This window comes from Alexandromys fortis, unplaced genomic scaffold (assembly GCF_014885135.2).
Source record: "Alexandromys fortis isolate MF-2015 unplaced genomic scaffold, M_Fortis_MF-2015_v1.1 scaffold_38, whole genome shotgun sequence".
Lineage (NCBI taxonomy): Eukaryota > Metazoa > Chordata > Mammalia > Rodentia > Cricetidae > Alexandromys > Alexandromys fortis.
Window position 1 is genome coordinate 5,270,204 of NW_026067916.1, and position 7,516 is coordinate 5,277,719.

Here is a 7,516-nt window from a genome sequence, read left to right on the forward strand (position 1 = left end):
GGTGTTCTTTTAGGACTCTTAGCACTGGGAGCAGAGATTATCTCTGACTCTTTTGCCTGAGCATGGGGCTCCCTTTTTTCTCACTGGGGTTTATTGCTCAGTCTTGATATGAGGGTTTGTGCCTAGTCTTATTGTAACTTGTTAGGCCATGTCAAGTTGGTATCCCTAGGAGGCCTGTATTTCTTTCTGAAAAGCAAGAAGGAGTAGATCTGAGGGAGAGGGGACATGAGTCATGGGGCTGGGAGGGGTGCAGGGAAGGAAAGATGCAGTGTGGATGAATGTAAGGCATGAGAGAAGAATTAAAAAAATGAGTCTGGGGTTTATGAGGAGTGGTGGTTGTTTATATTTGGTTAGTTTTCATACATTATTCACGTTCACTTCATATTTTCACTGTATTTCAAATTCAAATGAAAACTAAATAACTTTGAAATATATTAATTTCTTCCTGATATTTAGAAGGCAACATTTCAAAAAAGAAAAAAAAATGCATGAAAACTGGCCTTCCCATTTAATTAAGACCCAATTCAGATAACCCCTTAAGTGACCAGAATTGTTAGTAAGCAAGTTGATGAGTCAAGTGTACGGTACATGTTAAATGTATGAAGTCTACTTGGTAAGCATGATTCTTCTCATGCACAAGTGATTACATAGAAATAATTCTTCAAAACAAGAAATAATACATTTTTTTTGTGAGAAATAGTACTGTTGCTAGTTGAAATTTTATTTTAAAATATAGCCAATACAGGGGATTTGGGTTCAGACAAAGCTAACTGTTAGATTGAAAATAAAAAGTCTTGTTCTTAAAGAAGTATTGTGATCTACCAATATCATTTTAAATATCTTCTTAAGTGAGAAATTATAACTTATTTTCGTAATTTAAATCATTCAGTGCTACCTGTGAATGTGCTGTCAGAAATAGCAGGTGTGCGCAATATTTAACTTACATTTGTACACAAATTTTTCAGTGTTATACTACCAAATGATATAATCTCATTAAACTTTAAAAACTTTCTAAAGGTGGAAACCTTAATTAAAGACTGAAAGCACAGAACAGATACCCATTCAGAGTGAATCTCATCTAGAATTAATGGGAAAGCAGGGAAATTAGTCACCAAGAGGATTGTAACTTATTTAAAGATTTGTAAAATAGTATAATTACCTCATTTTCAGCATGAATTTTCAACTCTGTAAAATAGAATTGTAATAAAGGAAAGTTCAACACCTTTCTAAAACATTTTTTTTTGGCTTCTACTCTTAAACTCACCTTTTATCACATTTGGGGACATTCTGTAAATTACTAGACTCTATAAAATGAAAATTAATATTTAAAAACAAGAAGATAAGTGCATTTCTACTATATATGCTGTATGCCAGTTTTAAGGACAATTCTAACACATGAAAATAATAATTAAATTAGTCATTGTTCAATAACACAGTATATCCTGTGAGTCAAAATTAGTTAAATGGGTCAGTTAAGGAGAGTTTATAGGGCATGGGGGTAGATGTGGAACCTTGTCAACCATCTGTACCAGTTCACATGTGCAATTTAGGGAAAGTAACTTTTCTTGAACTTATGAAGTCATACAGTTATGCCACAGGCAAGATACCATCACACCATGTCTTTTGGTGGTGTAAATATTAAATTATCTAGCTCATATCCAGAGGGATGTTATTTTTATTGATTATTATCATTTCCGCGTGAGGATTTCACACACACACACACAAAAAAAAAAACATATCTATGCTATTCAGATTGAGCTGTTATAAAAACCAAAAGTGATGTGATTTAACAGTGAAGACTGAGTAGGGGAAATTGAGTTTGCAGGGAACCCTGACTGCTCTTCAGACTGGAGAGGGAGGGGAAAGGAGTGGAGGGAGGGGGAGAAGTGTAGAAGGAGGGGGGAGGAAATGGGAGGCAGGGAAAGGCGAAAATTTTTTCAAAAAAAATAATAAAAAATCATAGATGCATGAGCATAATCCATGAGTATTATTTAGTCCAGTTGACAATACAAAATCTAGGCATCTCAGTATGTCAGGTAGAATGTTCCATTCCAAATCAATGCCAAGCTCTTTGTTACACAGCTAAAATTGTTGCGCTTGTCTAACTTGTACGTCAGTCAGCGAACACTGATGTGTGATTTCCTACACTAGTTGTGAGAGACAGAATTCTCACGTGAGGGGACTAAAGATCCCAGTCTGTCTAGAGACAAACAGATTCTAGACAGAAACTTTAGACTAGTGAGAAAGGGTAACTATGCCCCGTGGACAAAGTGCTGGAGCCACGGTTACCAGCTCAACAATCAGTTACTGATTGTAGGCTCAAAACAAGACAGTAGGCTGGTCCTCAGAGAATGAAGAACATGCTTCTACTTTATGTCCTCATTTCCCAGTATCGGGAAAGGTACAGGATAACTCGTTTTCTTTGCCGTTGTTGTTTATAACAAAGCAAAGCTAAACAAAACAGAATCTCACTACCTAGCTCTGGGCAATCTCAAACTTGTGACAATCCTTCTGTCTCAGGTTTTCAGTACTAGCATCACAGATGAGCTACTCCACTTTGCTTGAGGAAAAACAACGCTTAAGACTCCCTATGGGTCATGCACTCTCTTTTTCTTATTAGATTTGTTTTAATGGCTCTAACAATTCTGTGACAGATCCTTGGTCAAGTTGTTTCCAGTAAAAGTCTTGATTTTGAAATAACTAAAACTGCCACACACACAAAGATGGTCCACAAACATTCTCCTCTCCTTTCTGAAGGTTTTACGATGCACTGTCATCATTAACCAGGCTTTGACTATTAAACTTTAGATGGCCAATTGAGACAAACAGTTCCGAGACTCTCTTCCACCACTGACTAAGACCAGGGTGACAGGTGGTAGGGATGATATTCATTTAGCTTGCTGGGCAGACTTGGTCACTTTGCCAGCTATGGGAGGATTCTTTTCCACGGCTTTGATGACATCCACAGCAACTGTCTGTCTCATGTCACGAGCAGTAAAATAACCCGATGGAGAATAGCCAGAGATACTCTCAACACACATGGGCTTGCCAGAGACTATATCAGCAATGGCTGCATCATCAGCTTTCAAAAATTTGGGGCTAACTTCCAGCTACTTACTAGAATAATAATCAATCTTTTCTTTAAGCTCAGCAAACTGGCATGCTATGTGAGCTGTAACAGCCCACTACAGGAGAATAGCCAGTACTAATTTAACCTGGATGGTTCAAGATAATCAGCTGAGCAGTGATGCCAGCTGCTTCCATTAGTGGGCCAATTTTGCCGTCACCAGCAACATTACTGTGTCTAACACCTTTGACAGATACCTTCTTTACATCAAAACCCACACCTTGCCCAGGAAGATCGTCACTCCAAACTTCATGGTGCACTTCAACAGCCTTTAGTTCTTTTGTGACATTGACTGAAGCAAAGGAAAAGACTATGCCAGTGTTTAAAACAACAGTCTACACTCAGCCCACAGGAACAGTGCCAATACCCCCAACTTTGTAGACATCCTGGAGAGACAGTTGCAGAGGCTTGCTGGTTGGACAAGTTGGGGGTAGGATACAATCCAAAGCTTCCAATAGTGTGGTCGCACTAGCACTGACATCTTTGCTGGTGGCTTTCAGTTCCTTGAACCAAGGCCTGTTAGCTCTTGGCTCCAGCCTGTTGTCTCCCTTCCAAACAGAACTAGGTACAAAGGTTACTGTGTCAGAGTTGTTGCTAATTGTCTTAATGTGTGTGCTAACATCCTTAACAATTTCCTTGTATCTCTTCAGGCTTTAGGGTGGCTCCGTGGAATCCACATTGTGATGCCAACAATTTGATGTTTCACACCCAGGGTGTAAGCCAGAAAGAAAGGCATGCTCATAGGTCTGCCTGTTCTTGGAGATACCAGCTTCAAATTCACCAACACTAGCACCAACAATCAGAACAGCACAGTCAGCCTGAGATGACCCTGTAATCACATTTTGGATAAAGTTTCTGTGTCCTGGGGCATTAATAATAGTCGCATAGTATTTGCTTGCTCAAATTTCCACAGGAAATGCCAATGGTGATTATTACACTCACATTCAGCTTGCAACTTGTTCAAGACCAAGGGAGACTTAAAGGAGCATATGAACAACCTCCTTTTCAAACTTTTTGATGGTTTAGTTCTCGATTCCTCCACATTTGTAGATCAGGTAGCTGATGGTGGTGAACTTGCCTAGTTCTATTGTTCAATGTCAACAATGTTGATATGAGTCTTCCTCTCCCATTTTGGCTTTGAATTAGCAGGTGTTTTCACACTTGTGTTCTGGGGCAAACATGATGTGGGAGTGTCATATATCAATCTGTTGATTTCATTGGTTAAGCAATAAAGGAACTCCTTGGCCCTGATAGTTTAAAAGATAGATGGAAGGAGGAAACAGAATAGAATTCTGGGCGGAAGAGGAAGTGAGGTCAGACTCTGCGCTGCTTCCAGAGGGACCGGACAGCCGCCATGCTCTGCTCTCCCAGGCAGCTGCAACCCAAGATGGACTTAGGCTAGAATCTTCCCGGTAAGCGCACCTTGGGGTGCTTACACACATTATTAAAAATGGGCTAGTCCAGGTGCGAGAATTAGCCTGTAAGGGCTAGAGTTCATGGGCCAAGCAGTTCTTAAATGAATACATATTGTGTGTTGTTATTTCGGGCATGAGCTAGCAAGCGGCCAGGGTGTTGGGGACGCAGCCCCGCCGCCGCTTCTTAATACAACACAAACACATTGCAAAAAAAAAATCACTCTTTGCTAGTCATTTACTGTGTGATTATCTTTTATGCTCAAATAACCCTGTGATACTGGTATATTATTATTAACATTCCCATTTTGTAGAAACGTGCAAAAACACAGAGATGAAATCACTCAAGACACAGAGAAAATAGATGAAAGAATGAGTTTTCTTCCAAGTATAGTAGCTATTGAATTTCTGCCTTTAGTCACCTAGTTTTGCTGTTCAAGTGTAAACTAAAATGTCAGCATGGGTCCACATTTGAAAACTGGTTAAGATGTTGAACCTTTGCTAGGGGGGGGCAGGAGAAGTGATTATTCCTCTGTATTTTATTTTAACATGTCTTCTCCTTCTTACTGGTTTACTTTCTCTTATCCCTTTTGATAGTGCCTTCCCCTTGTACCTCCCATTTCTTTAACTTGGGAATGTTGACAGGGCTTCTCCACCACATGTCTATTTTTCTCAACTGAGTTGTCAAGAAGACGAAACCAAGGTGGCACTTCACCATGTTATCATTTGAAAGTTCTGGGAAAAATCTACTGCCATGTACATTCAGGTGCTGGAAAATCCAATGTCTCACCCAGTGCAGGGTTGTCCCTTTGGCCTTTTTGGCTGTCAGCAAAGATTTACACACTGTCTTCATTGTTCATCCCTCTATATTAAAAGTCAAATAGATGAGATCTTCCTTACACAGAGTTTTCTTATTCTTTGAATCTCTGATTTTTCTACCTCAACCTCTGGAGCAAAATTGTGACTCTCAGTGCTGTCAAATTAGCATTTTCAAAGTGTCCCTGTCTCGTTGTCAATGAAACCATTATGAATAACTCAGACATGGGATCAGATTGCATGCCCAGAAAGTAGGTAGACTGTGTAGAAAAGGGAAGGGATGACAGAACTCATCTAAAATTTTGCTGACCAAACAGGTGAAATATTAAGACACTCTGACATTAAACATAATTATCTTAGATGACTGTGCATCATTCATGTTGAATTGTTCACATTTTAGCTGAATATTACACCAGTAGAGAAAAGTTAGATGGCCATATGATAAGGTACACACACACACACACACATAAATACACACACACACAGAAATATACATTTTTGTGAACACGTTAGGAAAAGTAAGGAAAAAGATGAAAAATATAAATATGAAAAGTTATGAAAGATCTAAATTAATGTGGAATAAACTAAACTCAAAAGCAGTCAGAATTTAAGGAAGGGAGTTGGCAAACTGAATAAGGTTTCAGCTGTTTATTAGAAATGCATTGTTGATTTTGGAGAAAGAACCTTTGTAAGGTTAGCAGGGGTAAGAGCAGCTTGTAAAGGACCAAGTAGTGACAGAGGAAAGAATCAGGAAGTATTAAGTCATTTTATGATATGATTAGTGGCTCAAAGAAAGGGATGTCTGAGCCAGGTTTTCTTTTGTGACTTATGTAAAACATTAGTGTTAAGATGAAATAAAGAAGAAAAGATTGTGAGTTGACAAGAGAAGCCAAAGCCATATGTCAAATGACATATTTTCGTGAAGAAATACTGGCTTGGAAGAGAAAGCATTTGTTTAATCACATTATCCCATGAATGATGACACAGGGCAGAAGATAAAGGGCAAAAAATGACATCTGCATTCTCTTGCTTGACTTTTTTCCCTTTTGTTGTATTTCATCTTCTTAAGCAAAGGCAATTCCTGGCAAACACTCTCCATAAAAATTTGGAATAATAGGTAGATGCTTTCATGACAGAGTGTTTGGGGGCGTTCATGGGTGAGACAGAGGGAATATTTCATCACCTGGAAGCGATCTGTGCTAGCATCCCTCTTGTCTGTCTTGCAGACATTCATGCATTAGTCATTCATCCCATGAGCGGGAGGTCACCACGATGACACAACAATAGCCACTAAGACTTTCAATTCCATCTCAAAGGACTTCTTCAGGCCAATGGAGGAGACATATTTTAGAATGTATTCATTCCCACCCTCTTGGCAAGCTCTGAAGTGTCCTGAGAGTAGCACCAAAAATTCCAATACAGAATGTGTATTTTAATTTCTTCTAGGCAGTGTAAAACAAACAGGTCATCCATGACAATATTACATTAAGAGAAGCACTGCATCACTACAAAACAACAGAACGTTCCAACATTTCTAAGCCTGCAAACAAGCATTGAAGGTATGATTGTAAAACCAGAGAAGCAGAAAGCACTTCATGATCTGAAACTCAGCTCCTAACACCCCACCACCTATTTCTCTGCGCCAGTTTATTTCACATTGTCTGAAAATTTTTGTTGAGTTTTTCATGTTTGTCTCAATTACTTCTCTAAATGTTTTATACTAGGGATGTTATAAGGTTTATTGACTTCATGATTGCTTGCAATCTACATCTGGGGATTTGGTTTCATTTAAAATGCATTTGAATGATCAATACTGGGTCAGTGTACTGTAATTTATAAATGTCTATGCCAAGCAAAGAACCATTTAGCAACAAAGACTAAAAGACTACAAAAAAACGTATAATTGATTTCCTTTAGCCAGGTTCAGTGGTAATTGTTGATTCTCAAAAAATGAAAAGATCAGCACTCACTAAAACTAAGGAACAAATAACTTCCAAAATTCTTGGAGGAATTCTACATAATAAGAAAGAAATCTCAGTACCATTCTGGCACTTCTTCAAATTAAGTCAGCAATGAGGTAATATTGAGAACAACCAAAGATTAAATGTCGTTGGAAGCTTTAGCAATTCTCAGGATGTCCAATCTTTGACTTCACTATATA

The 7,516-nt window shown here is 38.6% G+C and overlaps 1 pseudogene; it reads right to left on the reverse strand.

Annotated features, from left to right (window-relative positions):
• Positions 1–2,888: 2,888 nt before the first annotated feature.
• Positions 2,889–5,392, reverse strand: LOC126500112 (elongation factor 1-alpha 1-like; annotated as a pseudogene).
• Positions 5,393–7,516: the final 2,124 nt, after the last annotated feature.